The sequence below is a fragment of the Xiphophorus maculatus genome, chromosome 17 (assembly GCF_002775205.1).
Source record: "Xiphophorus maculatus strain JP 163 A chromosome 17, X_maculatus-5.0-male, whole genome shotgun sequence".
NCBI classification, from domain to species: Eukaryota; Metazoa; Chordata; class Actinopteri; order Cyprinodontiformes; family Poeciliidae; genus Xiphophorus; species Xiphophorus maculatus.
This window is the reverse complement of record NC_036459.1, coordinates 14621287-14637436: the sequence shown is the minus strand read 5'-3', so window position 1 is coordinate 14637436 and position 16150 is coordinate 14621287. Positions and strand designations below refer to the sequence as shown.

Here is a 16150-nt window from a genome sequence, read left to right as displayed (position 1 = left end):
CATCAGGAGCTCTAAGGTGCATCTTATCAAGTGCCAAGACAGTTTTATTTGAAGCAGCCATGCTATTGAATAGAACAGGTTCAAATACTATTATTGGGTCTTACAATTTGGAGCAATGACTGCCCAGATTCCACTAGTGTGTGTCATGGCTTCTTGTTTACTACTGCCATGCGTAATAAATGTCAATATCTGATGAAATTACACATAACCTGGTTGATTTGCTCTAAATTTCATACACATGTAATTGGCATTTTCTTATTTTCTTCCTTTTTTGCGACATTTTAAAGATTTGTTCAAAATTCACATAACAAATCAGTGGAAACATAGCTAAAGCACCTAGGCTGGTAGTTGGTATTAGTACTTTCTCTTTTAAACTTTCTAGGTACTCTCTTACATAATTCAATGTGTTGTCAATTGATTTCAGAAGATATTTATTTCTTCTTAGCTCTTCTTTTTTTGTAGAATTATCATAGCTCCTGATTTAAGCAGCTAAGGTAAGATTGTGATTTAAGCTCTTGCTCTTATTGGTTTGCAGCCCCTTTTGCTCCGTTTTTGAAGGTTGGTGTTTCAGTGATCTTGGTTCTCAGCAGTACATCTGATTCTGAATGTGTGTTATGGACTACACTTATGTACAGCTGAGATACCCAGAGGCTCAGGCAGAATACTTTCTAAGCTCAGTCATGAGAAAGATGTTAGGAATGAGTCGGTTCAGCTCCACATTTCAGTGCTTAGAGATTTGCTGCTGATCCCGGGCGGACAGCTGCCGCTCATATCTGACATACTCCCAGTTGCCCTGAAACACAACCACCACCAAGCCTTTATGCTCATATTTAAGTAGAGAGTTAGCAGTCCAGGGCTTCCACTTGTTACGGAAGCTAGGAGGACAAATTCTGCAATATGTAAAATGTTCTCCAGAAACACAGTGGTTCTTCTGTTAGTTTTTCATTAATGCAAATACTGAAAGGAAGACACGTGGACACACGTCTCCCGCAAGTCAGGACTGTGCCAATGATGCCATTGGTTGTTTCAACCCATTTTATGCATTCATATATCAATTTACTAACACGGGTTGCACTCTTTAGTGAAAAACACATATCAAGGACTGCAACTAAGCAGTTAATTGCTAAAAGCTAACACTGCATTTTGAACTGGTTGGAGCCATATTGGATTAAAGGTCAGAGTTGTCAGCCTCCGTGTACAAATGAAAGTTGGAGATCTGCTTGTTTAAAAGGTACTTCTTGGCTAGAAAAGTCCAAAAATTAGTGATTTAAGGTCTCAATGTGACAAATGTTTTATTGTGGAGACATTATAAATTTTTTAGTTGTGGGATCAAGGTCTTAGATTTTTGTATACAGGTAGTAAGCTTAATTAAAGGAAAGTGAATAATTTGGTAATGTGAAATGATTTTTTCCTTTGTCTTTTCATTTTTAAATGATAGAGATTGTAGAACAAAAGCCATGTCTCATCTTATTTCTGGGGAAATATTGGCTGAAGGGAGACTATTTAGGATCAATGGTTAAACATACTCTTTTGGCGATGGAAGTAGCTTTAAGTATCGTACAAAACAATACATGATTGGTTAAGCTGCCACATTCCCTACACGCTGTGTATTCTGAGAACATGCTACCATGAATCAAGCCCTCCGAGACAGACTTTATAAGACGAGAGCGGAGCGATGTGGTTAGTGGTTGCGGTTTTGCTCCAGGGGCGCCGCTGGTGTGCACCTGCGCTGATCGTCATTTGCCACACACATCCACGTGTAACACGCTGACTGGAGCTGCCACCCATCCATACATGCTTCTTAGTGAGGAGAGGGACGGAACGCTTCAGGGGCTGATAACGTGGAAATGCCCTGTTATTACGAAAGCGATGACAGCCGCTTTGGGCTTGTATCACACACCGGCATACCTCCAGATGTGCGTAAGCCGAGGTGTCTCGTGTTGTACTGTATTACAGCGAGCTTTCAAAATGTTCGACACTTTTTAATTTACACATTGTGAACCACATAATCTATGCTTTGTCTTGCACCAGCCTGCAAAACCTGCTGGAAATTGAGGAAACATTTCCATAAAAAAAAAACAAAAAAACTTCAAACTATTCCATAGGAAGGCATGTAAAAGTGATGTGCCACGTATTTCGCCTGCCTTATTGAATTTCAAAACCTACCGTTGTTATTGGTACTGTCATTTTTTGTTCCTCAGTAAAATGTTGTAATTGTTTGTTGCTTTCATAAAATTTACCAGATGCTAGATGCTAACCAGTTCCTGGGAGGTGTACCAAAAACAAACAAACAAAAAAACAACAAAACGTCTTTTCTCATTTAAATATGATGGCATTGAACTGATATTTACGTGTGAATTTGAACTTTTTGTCTCGTACAGTACCTTGATATAACTTTTCTTGTGAATTACTATATAAATAAAGTGAACCGATTAAGCTGGAGAACTATACCGAACCATTTACAGTACAAATGTTGGATTAGACCCTTCTTCCTCTTTGGAAAAGATGTAACAGACCACCTAGATGTAGAAGCCGATTTGAGTGTGTGGCTGCTGAAAAATGATCCACAACAACAGATTGATGACCCTTGTTTGTGCCTCATTTCGAGTTCACATTTTCTACAAACCAGGTATCAAATGTCGGTATTCCAGTCGGGACCGCAGGAATGATTTCACCTCCGAGCGGGACCGAGAAACATTCTCATAATTAGTACGTATTTCGCTGCTTGTCAGAATGCGTGCATGTGCAGTCTTGCACACAAACATGCTTATCTAAGTGTGTGTTTTGCTTTGGATGAAACAGCTTAACTTGCATACTCACACTTACGCAGTCATTCTCAAAATAGGGCAAAGATTACGTTCCAATTCTTTTTTATTGTTATACCAGTGGCTTTTAGATCCACGTCCAACAACCAGGAGAGCCTTGGGCCGACTGTTCTCCGCAATCCACTCATTCTTCTCTGCTGCTGAGATCCTCAAAACATGTCGCAGCACAACCAAAAAAAAAAAAAAAAAAAACCCTCAATGACCCTAATTTCTTCAAAGGTGTCGACGTTCTGCACTGACTGAGGGAGGGGTTCTGAAACCGTAATTCATGAAACTATTAGAATTAGTCTATTTGAGGCTAGACAAAATATCTGTGTGATGCTGGGAGACGTCCCCCCGAGGTGTAGCCGAAGCGGAAATTTACTGCTTTCCAGCCTTAATAAATCCCCCTCAGTTATTAGAGACAGGAGAGAGGATGGGGAGAAAGAAAAAAAAAAACATTTTGAGGTGACAGGAATCCTATTGGGTCCAACAAGATTACTGGTCTTCCAGCAGTGTGCGAGTCTTATAGGACAGATGAAAGAAGTTAATCTTTTTTCTTTTTTTTGGTAGTTCAATCTTTTATGGTTTACTTTCATGTTACTTTTTAGTAGGATCAGCAATTTAAAAAAAAAAAAAAGGAATCAACTAAAAACATACCGTACAGCTATAAGTATAAGTCATTTTCACATATGAACTGGAGTTTTACAAACATTTTATTTGATAATTCAATAAAATGTTTTCAGAATTAGATCGGGTTCTCTGTTTTGGCATCACAAAAAAAAAAAAAAAAAGCAAAAATGCCTGTTTCCGCAGGAGGTGTCAGTAGCATCGACTTAAACAGCACGTAAAAATTTGAAGGAAGACCTTTTTGAGTAATAAAGAAGAACATCAGGGCTAAAAATTTACCAACTGTTCAAAATTTACAAACACAATATAATTTTTTATTTTTTAGGGGGGCATTTTTCCCATTGAAACAATTCAAATGCAGCATGCAAGAAGTTCCACTTGCGAGTTTTCTTAAAGAAACAGGTAAACCGACAGAAACCGATATGTCTCCGTGCCCTCCCTCTCTTTTCTTTCTGGAGGCCAGCTCATTGTCACGCACCATTCTTGTCATCCATGTCATCCAGCACACAATGCAGTGACATTTACCTGACCCTGTGAAGGAGACGAGGAGGGTCAGGAAGAAATGAACATAAAAGAGTGAGCAGAGAGAGGAAGATACGGCAACGGGAGCTATGCCTTTGGAAAGGTCCCAAGTAGAGGAAAAGAATATTGTTAATAAAACATATCAAAGGAGAAATGGTGAAATAGCAGACCAAGAATAGGAAAGAAGTAGGGCTAGAGGCTGTCTTTTCTTTTTTAGCCTCTTTGTGACTTCAAAGAAACTGGCAGTGAGAAGAAAGTATTCCTCTCCACTCAACCGTATGGCTTTGTTACAACCCTGTTTTCACCCTGACAGGCTTCCTCCCCTGCCAGCCCCATTCGGACCACATTTACCCATTGCTTCCACTGACAATAGGGACATAAATGGCGTCTAGTGAATAGATTTTATTGGGGCTTTGTTTTCTGCATATCTGCTTGTTCTGTTCTGGTCTTGAAGACAGAGATTCCTGTTGTATTTTCCACTTTTGTTGGTGGTTTTCTAATCTTCTGCTGTCCTGGAAACGCTCATGCTTTTCCAGGCGCTTTAAGGATCTCTAGAGATGGGCAGGATGAAGGCCAGCTGAGTGGCTTTCAGTGAGCTCATAAAATTCTTGTAGAACAAAAAGCCTCTATGAAACTGTCATCAGCTAAAGTGCTGTGTAAAAAATATTTGCCCTCTTCTTTTTTTTTTTGCTTTCGTCACCCTTCAGTGTTTCGAGGCAACAAAAACGGACGCACAAAGCGGTGTTTCAATTATGATTTCACACATTAAGAGGAAAAGACATCCAATACAACATGTCTCTATGTTGAATTAATGATAATGGATACAACTGTTGAAAATTAATTGTGATTAACCACATTTTTGGACCAATTTCCTTAGCCACAGCAAAGATCTCCAAGACCCCCCTACGCCCTATCTCGAATTTCTTGTATAAGGAATTTTGAGAAAAAAAGAGAAGCAATGCTATTGATATCTATAAATCTTCAAAGGGTTATAAAGCCATTTCTAAGGCTACGGTATCCTGGATCACAGATATAGCTAGTAGCCACAAGTGGAGAAAACATGTAACATTGATGGACCTGTTAAGGAGTGGGCGACCTGTCAAAAATAACTCCAAGAGAACATCAGGATGTCATTAAATAACCCAGGACAACATCGAAAGTAATGCAGACCTCACCAACCTGAGGTGAGGTCAGTGTTTGTGAGTCAGCTATAAAAAAAAAAAAGAGAGACTCGGCAAATACGCCGTCTATGTGAGAATTCCAAATTATGTTTCCTAACCAAAAAGAATGCTAACACCCATCTCACATTTCCTAAATAACATTTTAATGATTCCAGAGGCCTTTGGGGAAAATAGTCTGTGGACTGGCGAGACACACGTGGAAGACTATGGAATTCGTGCATACAATTACATCGGACGTAAAACTTAACACAGAATTTTGGAAAAAGACTGTCAAACACGGTGATCGTTGAGTGAAAGGTTACGAGTTGCTTGGCTCCCCAAGGATCCAAGCTACCTGCCATAACTGATAGAACCACAAATGTTGATCTATTTCAGATATGTCCAACTTGTGACTTCAAGTTTAAGCACACTTTGGAAATGCTAAAGGACAGTGATGCAAGGCACATAAGCACATCAGCAAATACACTTCTGCCTTTCAAGTCATGTTTTCCAAAATTAGCACCATAGAGACACAGCCTTACTAGGCCGTGTCATTATTATAATCTGCCTTTATAATAACATTTGGAAAGAAACAAGATGATATCTCACCTGTTTTCTCACTGGTCAATTATCAGATTAAATCCTTGAATGAATGAATCAGTGTATTTTGGCGTTTTACCGCTTTCTAACATATTGAGTGGATTCTCATTGTTTGAGCAAATGTTGAACTCGGACACCAACTGGACAACAGCCTTGGAACAGCTGATAGGCTACATATGTCAATCTCGTTCGTTATCCGGGACAATTAGCCAAACATTTGGGAGTGTATACACATAACAAATCAATCATGCACACAAGGATGCTTGTGTAGTAAGATTTTCAACTTGCTTTTGTTTTGTGTAGCAGTTTTTCCAAAGCACTTTTAGCTTAATCCATAACTGAGCAGGCTGCTGTGGTTGATGTGCAACTCTTTCTGTGGAAGTTGGTGGATTAAGCCACTCTAGTTGAAAACCACAATGCATATTGCATTTATACAAATACTACAAAATCAGACGTAGCATCAAAGCGTCAAATATATTTGATGTACAACTCGTGCTATTAAGTAAATGCAGCATGACGGCTCACAATTTGCAATGCTGCCTTCATATAATTGCTAGCTTTCACTCTTCCTTCGACACCCGAAAAGATCCAACCAATGCATTAACAATTTATACTGTTTCTGTTAACTTCCTGCAGTTGACAGTGGGACTGAAAGCAAGCCTTCAGGCTCCAAATACTCGACAGGATCAGAGAAGGTGAAGCAGGCGAAGGAGCTTTGCTGTGGCTAATTGGGAATGAAACCAACAATTTACAGCAGTTGGCTTTGGGGGGGAAAAAAAGTCACTTCATACGTTTGTGTTTGATTTGCTTTTGCTTGTCTTCATTGGTAGTCAGTGGTGGAAAGGGAGTTATTCTTTCAGCACTTGTTAAAAGCAGACGTGCCAATTGCAGGGGATGTGGTTAACCAGAAAAAGAGAGGGCATGACTGATTCCCCCTGGAATGGAGAAAACAGGACTGTCCAAATGGAAAGACAAAAGAAGAAATATGTTGTTATTGATTGGTGCTGCTTTTAGCAGTGAGTACGAAAGCAGTTAGCCGCTTCTACATGCTGAACTTGGGTTTTGCCTAATTCGCATGAAACCTCGTGCTCTATAAGAATGTGAATATGAACCAGTCGAATTAACAGTGCCAAAGAACACAGTTTGGGATTTAGGGAACTTTGATTCTACTTTTCCTAAAAATGCCATGTGGTCTCAAAAAACCAAAAGCATGTTTCGTCTCATCTCATAAACCGGATGTATCTCTACGCCCTCCCGATAAATGATTCATTCATCACACCAAGACTCCACAAATTTTTGGAAAAAGTTGGAGCTTTTTTTTTTTTTTTTTTTTTTTTTTTAACATAACTTTGACAAGATATACCTGAAAACTTAAACAACTCCCTTACATTGTAGTGAGGATTATGTTAAGACATCTTTGCAAACGGAAAACAAGACCTTGTCCCTGGCGTGGAATCAGCTCCAAGAATGTGACCCGCTATTAAGAAGATGGTTCTGTGCGCAGATTTCTATTAGAGGAGGCCGTTCTAGTGGCAGACTTGTTGGTGACATCATCTGGTTGGACAAGCTGTGTCTTTGGGAGTGGGCGGACCCTGGCAGAGGGCCACTGAAAAGCTCAGCAGGGGTGGTAGCAGGTTGGGGCAACACAGCAGGCGCTGAGCAGATGTCGATGGGTGCCCCGTCTCATACCACGTCTGGGTGTGTGTGACGGGATCCAGTCTCCCGAGCTTTGTCCTTTGGAGCCCTGCTAAAACGTGCTAACACACACAGAGATGCAAACACCAATTCCTGAAAGATTTGCCCTAAATTGACACAAGCCTCATGGTTTCCCTGGGCGACCTCCTCCCCCCAACCTAGTTACCCCCCCCGATTCTCCCTTCCTTTTATTTCGTCTCTGCTTTGTCAAAAGGAGCCAATCGTGCGTCAGATGGTAACTAGGCACCCTATTTATCAGTAACCACCAACAATAAGTGTAACCCGACACCTCCTTTGAGGGGAACAGGCTGAGGAAAGCAGAGTTGGTATGAAGCAGCAACAGAAGAATAGGAAAGTGAGGTGTTTACAAAGTGAAACTTCTACAGAGAAATATATATTTCTTTACATTTTCCTAATTCTGAGTGAAGAATTAAACTTTCTTTCTTGGTTTGATTTTGTTTGGGTGAGGCTTAACGTGCTATAGCCGTGGGAATGAAGCTTACCCGAATTACGTTGTAAGCACTAGAATGCAGAAACAGAGCAGAGGCGCACGAGAAGTCGGCGACCAGCGACGGAGGCCTGGAGAAAGATCTGGTATCGGTGTAATGGATACTTGGGCCCGATTAGGCCATTCATGGCTGGGTAGCTCTTAAGAGAGCGGTGTGGACCAACCTGTGAGGATTCTTTTGATCGCTGTGCACTCCCCCCTCTTCTAAAGCAACTATTTGTCCAGTTAGCTTATCAAATGGGATCGATGGTTTGATAGCAAAGGGAAAAAGAGAAGCATTGTGCACATACCGGCATGTAAGAAGGGGTCTGTGTTTTAAGTGCAAATTAGTGTTAGAAGTGGGTTCGTTTGTGTGGTTGCAGTAATATGTTAGTGCTTGTGTCCTGTTAGGGATATCCAGAGTGGAGAGCACGGCCGGCTGTCAGCGGAAGAATGCGTGTGTGTGTGTGTGTGCGCATTCTTGGTTAAAGTTGAGTGATTCCTCTGTACAAAATGGAGAAAGGCCTTTTTGACTCTTCACCTCTCTGCAATTGGTTAAATAAGGACTTAAGAGCGAGCTAATTCTGCTACCTATCTGCTGCACCACACAAAGACGCCGATTCAGTGCCTTGCAAAAGTATTCACTCCTCGAGTTTTTTTCATGCTTAGTTGGTTTGTAACCAAAAAAAAAAAAAAATACGATTGCATTTCATTTCAGTGTTATGCGATCAACCAATGCGAAATCAAAGGAAAATGTCTGACAGTTTTTTTTAATATAGAACATTTTTTGATTAACGTAGCAATCTTGAGCTGTATTACGCAGCATTTTTAAGATCAGTCAGATTGGGTGGAGCACTTCTGTGAATTTTAATTTTCAGGTCTTGCCGTTTGTTTTTCGACTTGATTAAGGTGTGGACTTTGAATGGATCGCTCAAACGCATTCAAGTGTTTTGCTCTAAACTATTCCAGTTGCTTTTTTAGGATGGGACAATATTTATCTCCTTGGTCTCTTCCATCCATGTGTTCTAAAATTCATTTCTCTGTCCTCCTGCCTTTTCCCTCCTTGTGTCCTTCTTACTTGGGGTCCTAACTCCCACCCCTGCTTTTAAGCCTGACTCGTCATAAAACTTTCTGCTGTAGATGTCTAGCAACCTTTGGTATTTCATACTTTGAAAAGAAGAAATAGCCTCTAAATCTTCTGGAAAGTTCAGTCTGGTAAAGTCTTGAACCTTTAAATAGTAGGAATCCTTTCTTTTGCTCCATTTATTTTCCCTCAAGGCTTCCTTGTTCATTCTGACAAAAAGTATCCTCCCTACATGATTCTACCACCATGATTCACCAGACACCAGCAGCTGCTTTTGGCTTCGGTTTTTCCTCTAAAAAATGCTGAATTAACTGTACCTGTTGTGCTATTACTTTTATAGGCGTGATTTGGTGACTTGAATTGCATTTATGCCGGTTGTGTTTTTTTAGGACGTGGCAAAAAAAAAAAAAAAGACGTATTGAAGATATTCACAGAGGGCGAAATTTGTAACAACACGAACTTTTGACCACGGCACACATAGTTTTCTTCTTCTCATCTTCCAGCTCTTGACAAGCCATAATGATGATCATTATAGTTTTTACATGATGTCGAGAACTGGTGGTAATTTGCTGTTTGCAGGTCGGGACTTGTGGGTGAAATGCGACGTGGTGGTCTCTCACTCAGCTTTTTTGGTCATTTTAATTCATCTGTACAAAAGAAAATACTTCAATTTACCTCTTGGACTCTGAAATACACTAAATTATTTTGCAAAAATAGTGACTCGTGTTGCGAAATGCAAGACCAGAGAAGCAATTCACTGATACTTTGAGTAGCTCTTCTATCGTCTGCCTGTACGGCAGAGAGCCCTTTTTTTCCCCCCTCTTCTGGCGTGGTATTATTTTGTGAAAACAGAGCCAGATGACACCTGGAAGCTGTGAACTTTGAACCGTTAATAAGGGTATGCGGAGGCTTTAATTTTATTAGTTGGCTTACGGGAAAGGCAGACAGACGTGAGAAAGGGACGCTTCAAGACACGGTTCAAACTGAGATCGCTGGGTTCTGCACTAAAAGAGCTTAATGTGTCTCTCTATCTCTTATGCTGCTCTCTAACTCTGTTGTTGCTGCTACCCTCTGAAATGTTATAATTGAGTTTGCATGAGGCAGGCAATTCAAACATCGCATGATGCCTGATTACTTTAGAAGACAGAGTGTTTCCATGAGTGTTTTAAACAGACTTAATTTGTTTTTCTCACACTCCCTCTCTCTTGCGCTTCCTTTTTCCCCCATTCTCCACATTTTCTTCTTACACTCTTTCAGCACCACAGCGTGTTGCCTCTAGGTTTTCATCAAAACCCTCATCTAGTTTACAGCCACTCAGCTGATGCCATCCAAGTGTCAATGTTAGCAACAGAATTGATCAAAGTCTCCCTTGTGTTTCCAAAATTCAACTCTTCTTTTTGGCTGTAGCTTTACCAGTCAACCTTCAGGCACTAAAATAAGCCAGGCGTTGACTGCTGCCATTTCTCGCTGTCTGGTCTGGTCTCCTCGTTCAGGGTTTGGTTTAGTATTGTCTGATCACAAACAGTGCTCCTATTCTTCTCACCACTCTCTCCCAGGGATCCTAAATGGGACATAGATATTCAAGCTGGGCCGGTTCCTGGCTTGGCACTCGGTGTCCCTCAGCGCTCTGCTTAAGTACGTCCACTAAGGGCAGAGGTAGAAGACTGTTTGAAAGTCTGTTGTGTTTTAAGCTAAGGGCTGGGGAGGGAAGAAGTTGATGCAGCGATGATACAGGCATCAGAACTCCTTGAGTCATGTCAAATTGTAACTCAATTGTTTAGATGACCAATAAAGAGGCTAGTCTACATGATGTGGGACCATGGTATACAGTTTTTCTTTTTGAATATGTTTTTGTTGAATACAACTGAGACTCACTCACTGGTACAACTATAACAATGAGGGCCACTGTGTAAGCTTGGAGGCCATGTTTGAAGAAGTTGACAAGCTATTGGCTCGTTCTTGTAATGAGCCAATGTTGTTTGTCAGGGTAAGAAATGTTATCAGAGTTTCCCCCAGTGTATTATAAGCCTGACTGGCCACCAGGCTAAGAGTTGTTTGTTTATTTTAATTAGGGATTTTTAAAATACATCAGTAATAGCGATATTAAAGACCCATTAAGCGAGGTTTACAGTTGACACCTTGAACTGGGCACTAGGGCCCTCCCTGCACCTGCCCATTGGTCTCACTCGCTATTATTTCCAAATTATGATGCTTACTTGTGCACCTACAAATGTTTGTAACTGGCATCAGTTTTGCAAACGAATGCAACCCACCTACTCTTCATCTTGTAAGAAGAAGTCTTTCAGAGTACTAAGGTTCGAAAGCCTACCCACGTTTCTTATCATTGTGCCCAAAATGCTCATGATCATCTGAATATAAAACTTTTTTCTTGTTCATGTAGGCTGCTGCACATTGCAGTCAAACCTAGGGATGTTGACCTTGAAGTAGGCCCTTATTTCTTGGTGGTAACCTTTTAGTTTGCCTTAACTGGCCTCGTTGGGGACAGTGACACTAGTTATTCCAGTTTGTTGTAGTCTAGTGGTTGCTGGGATGTTCCTGAACATCTTCACAAAGGTTCTTGCTTTTTTCTGACATGGACTTTTTTTTTTTGTCAAGTGATTGAAAGTTGTACACAGTTTGGTTCTCAAACCAGACAGTGATTCCAAGCAGATGTCAAACTGATTCTTTCTGTAACGCTTGTTTGCACATTTCTGGCACACTCTATGCTTTGCTACAAAGAGTGTAAGGAAGTTGTACACAGAGATGACAACACAGCCCTGTATCAGCAAATTGGAGAACAATTGAAACAGATCCAAAACCAGTTGTAGATGGGAGATGGGAGCCTGGAGCTTATTCTGGACAACGCTACTTGTATCGTGATAACCTTTGAAAACCTAGAGAAAAAAAAAGTGCTGTCACCTTTAAGAAATCAGCTGATTAGATTAGATTAGGTCAAATGAGGGTTGCTTGTTTAAAAAAAACAACAACTTTAGGCTGCTGACTTTTGACTCAAAGCTGTTCTACAGCATGACATGTATGAGCTGGAGATTTTCTGCTTTTTAAACCCGGAGTCTTAGTCCTTTGCTCCTGCTTGACTCATCATCCGTAAGCCTGTCAGTCCACCTGTTTTCTCTCCTCTGAACTGATTGAGCGACTGATTCTGGTTCAGGCAGCTTGTCTCGGTGTGTTACCACCTGTTCCCCGGCTGTGGTTTGGATGTTATCCTCCTGACAGCCGGCCTGCTATCCTCTAACCCAACTCCTGGGCCTTACCCGCTCCCCGGCTGAGTCCAGAAGAGAAAGGGGTCCATTGTGCAGCCTGTTTTGAGTTTTTAATTTATGAAAGCTTATAAGGAACGTGGAAAAGAAAGGGCTAATCCTACTGCTGCGATTACTGCAGAGAGTGGAGGAAGAAATAGGGGGGAAAGACCCATTAGGCTCATTCTGACAGCCTGCAGGTGTTGTAGAGAAATCACCCAGTAACAATTGCAATTATCAAAGTCTTCCATTATTGCCTTTTTCAACCATTTTGAGTATTTCTATCCTGTTTCCTTAGACTGTTGCTATATTTTGGAACGTCTGACGGTTTGCCTTTTTGTCTCACACCAAGTTTAAAGAAATCTCGGCAAGTTTCTCACTCTTATTCATTGCCATTTGCCTACTCCGTATACTTTGCTGCCTTTCTCTGTCCATCTGTCTGGGGCTTTGGTCCCATTTCTAAGATTTCACCACCATCTGACTTTCTGCTGGTCAGCGTGTCTTTTAGGTTTCTTTCCAAGTGTCTGAATGAGCGTTCAAAGCTTGCTCTCTTTCCTAAACACTTTGATCCGTCAGAGAGAGAGGCATACCTGCGAAAATATATGACCGACTGCTTGTGGAGAGAGATGAGAGGGAGCTTTCACTAAATGCTTCCAGATACACATTCACACACACACACACACACGCATATACATATATATCTGTTCTCTTGTCTTGCCTGTTGAGGGTTTGCTTGGTGCTGAAGAACAGAGCAGCCTTCAGATGTGACTGTACTTGTGCAGGTGTGGACAGATTGATGAGATTTTGGTCTTTTGATGTCAAAAAGTTGTTTTTAATGCATTGGAGTGAAGTACAGTAGGAGCCTGGTCTCGCAGCTTCCTGTCTTTGAAGTAATACATTGTCTGTTTCTGCGTCTGTTCACCTGCTGCCTCCAACATTCCTGTGGTTTAATTATCTACACTCGGTTAGCTCATGTTTGCGTTGGGAGCCTCTGAGGAGTAATGATTACAGCCTAACAAGTGACTCATATTAATGACAAATATGAAGCAGTCATTTTGAGAGGGAATTTTCTTTCCTGGAACTTATCTGATTCAGAGGGATTATTAGCCCAAGGTCAGTTTCAGTAGTTTTGTTGTCAAGTGCTTGTTGAGCTGTACGTTGTCATTTTGCTAACGAACAGCCAAAAGATGTTCCGTCATGACATCAAGGTGACTGAAGGTATGATTAAAATGTAGCAGTTTTACATATAATTAGCTTAATTATCTGATAATTAATTGTGGCGCGAAGGTTGCTAGGGAACTGGTGATGGTGAATAAAACATAATATAGCTTTAATTTGATTAAAGGTGTGGTCTACGCGACACAACAGACTGGAATCTAGTTTAACTGGCTCTTCCCAGATCTTGCCATGTTCTCATAGTGGCAGTTGGAAATTAGCACAGTTTTCACTTTTTATTTGTTGCTTTTACTCATGTGAAAGTTATTGATTTTGAATTGGTCAACTTTCACTTGAGTATAAAACTGGGAAGTGGGATTTGATTAGAAAAGGGGCACTGATTGAAACGCATGCAAACATACTTTTTATACATTTCTTTTCCATTACGTAACATTATGTTTATGTAACGAGAGGAAAATAATTAGCAAACCCTGTTAGCTTTAGGCTAAAACCAGGAGAATTTCTTTACTTTTATTACTTCCTGTCGGCATTAATAACATATTGGCAGGAAATAATAGACAGTATCTATTTCCTGGGACTTATCTGATTCAGAGGTATCATTGTACATAATTTAGTCTACGTACTGGTGTCAATACGTAGACTAAATTGATTGAGTGGTTTTAGTCTACGTATCTAACTTACAGAGACATTAAAAAGTACTCTGAAAAAGTGGAAGCTGTTACCTTAAAAGTATAACAACGTAGGAAGGGAGATAATGCTTTTTCTTACCTATAGCACTTGCTTTTTATTCCTATTTAATAAAAAAAAAATCACAACATTTTGTGAATTTCTAGATACCACCTCTCAACTACCTAAAGTTTTATTTTCCTGTGCATTTTGTTATCATTTCCACTTTAACCCTCAAGTTTTACAGAGACAGATCTCCCTCCCGTTCCATTTCCTGCCGTTTAGTATTTTCCAAAACTGGCCGTACGTCTTTTGATTAATGATACTTTGATTGAGTTGCTGTCTCTCTTTCTCTCTTTTTGTCTTTTCCTGTCGATTTCCCTCTGCATTCGGCCAAACAGGATGTCTGTCGGTGCGTCTGCCGCCTGCTGATACACGATCTGATGATGGGGCTGGTTGGCATTCACGAGGAGAAGAAAAAAATGAGATACGAGTGGACATTTTGTCAGAGCCAAACAATAGAGAAAATGCTACCTGCTGAAACAATTTTCTTTGCTAAAAATGAAAATGTTCAAACAGCACATGGTTACAAAGAAATAAAAAGATGAGAGGAGTAACAAAAAGAGATGTATGGCATCTGGTGGAGACAGTTGAAAGTTAGTATCCACCATAGAGTAGCGATGGTACAAAGTAGCAAAATGTAGAAACAAGGTTTTATTTCCTCCTGGAAAACAAAAGTTAAATATGAATGAAATTCTTTTTACGTTTTATATCTGTTTGGCTTGTTTTTAATTTAATCAGTGATGGATGACTTCCTGTTTTCCAGATATATAAACCTGAAATGTTTATGTATCAGGTAGACAATGGCATCTTGGGGTTTCACAATTTATTTTAAACCTAAATCTATGTCAATCTTTATCAACAGTGCTAATAATTGCAGAGGGTGTTGTGTTTTTTTTATTTTTTTTTTGGCAATTATTAAACAGCAAAAGGATATTCTCCCATCTTACAGAGTCTAAAGAGTTGAATCCCTGGTGTTTCTTTGTCCTGAACATGTCCAGGTCTGTCCAGAGCTTTCAGATTAAATTCTGCTCTGCCACTGGCTGAAAGGAACTCAGGTTTCAGACTTTGTCTTGTGTCACATATTTAAAAGCTATTTTTTCTAAAGAGGAAGGATGAGGGGGCGTTGAATAGAGGGAGGGTTTCCTGGAGCGCTCGCTGGGAATTTTAAAGCACCTGAGCTCACTTTGTATTGGATGCTTTACTGTAAAATATTTAACAATGCTTTAAAAGTGTTGCCGGGCAGAAAAAAATAAATAAATAAAAATAGCCATCCCTGCTGCTGCTTTCTACTAGGCTGCCATGGTTAATGCCACTCTTTAAGGTGTCAGTACTCTTAGTGCTGATTGGGGAATTTGTGGTGGTCTTGTTGCTTCTCTGCAGCAACTGTCAGGATTACAAATGTGCTGTTTGTCCTCTGCTGTTTTATTAACCCTGCCACTAACTAGCTGACTAAACACCCCTGTTAGCTTTTACACCAAGGAGTTGGGGAAGGGAGGGGCTCGGCCACCAGAGTAGAAAATGGCTGCACCCCTATGGTTATCTGCACAGCCTCCTCAAAATGTCCTGTAACATAAACCCAACTCTAACCATCGCTTTCTGTTGGACTGATTGTGGCGTTTGTGGGACTATTTGACAATTCTATCCACACTTCTTCAATGAGCACGCACTCTCATTGTGGGTTTTTTTTTATTTACATACTTGTGGGTTTCTGAAATTCCTGTGTGCTTGTCAGGGACGGTGACAGCTGGCAACAGCGTGTGTCGACACCCTGTTGGACATGACGAGCTGGAGCCATGTGCAGAACCTGTGTGTGGTTTTGCGGTAAAGCCAGATCTATGTGTTTAGAGAGTCACACTGACACTTGATAGACACATTTAGCAGCTTTTTTCTTTCTGTGTGTGTGTCTGCATGTGTGTTCCTCAGTGCCTGGTCATTTGTCCTTACACATAGACACAAATGTGTCACTGGTGTGATTTGTCTTACATTGCTCTGATCACTTCTGTTTT

General features: G+C 40.6%; 1 protein-coding gene across 4 annotated transcripts in view; it reads left to right on the top strand.

Moving 5' to 3' along the window:
- celsr1 (cadherin EGF LAG seven-pass G-type receptor 1) overlaps window positions 1–16150 on the top strand; it is an 85823-nt gene that overhangs the window by 16541 nt on the left and 53132 nt on the right. The window lies entirely within an intron of this gene.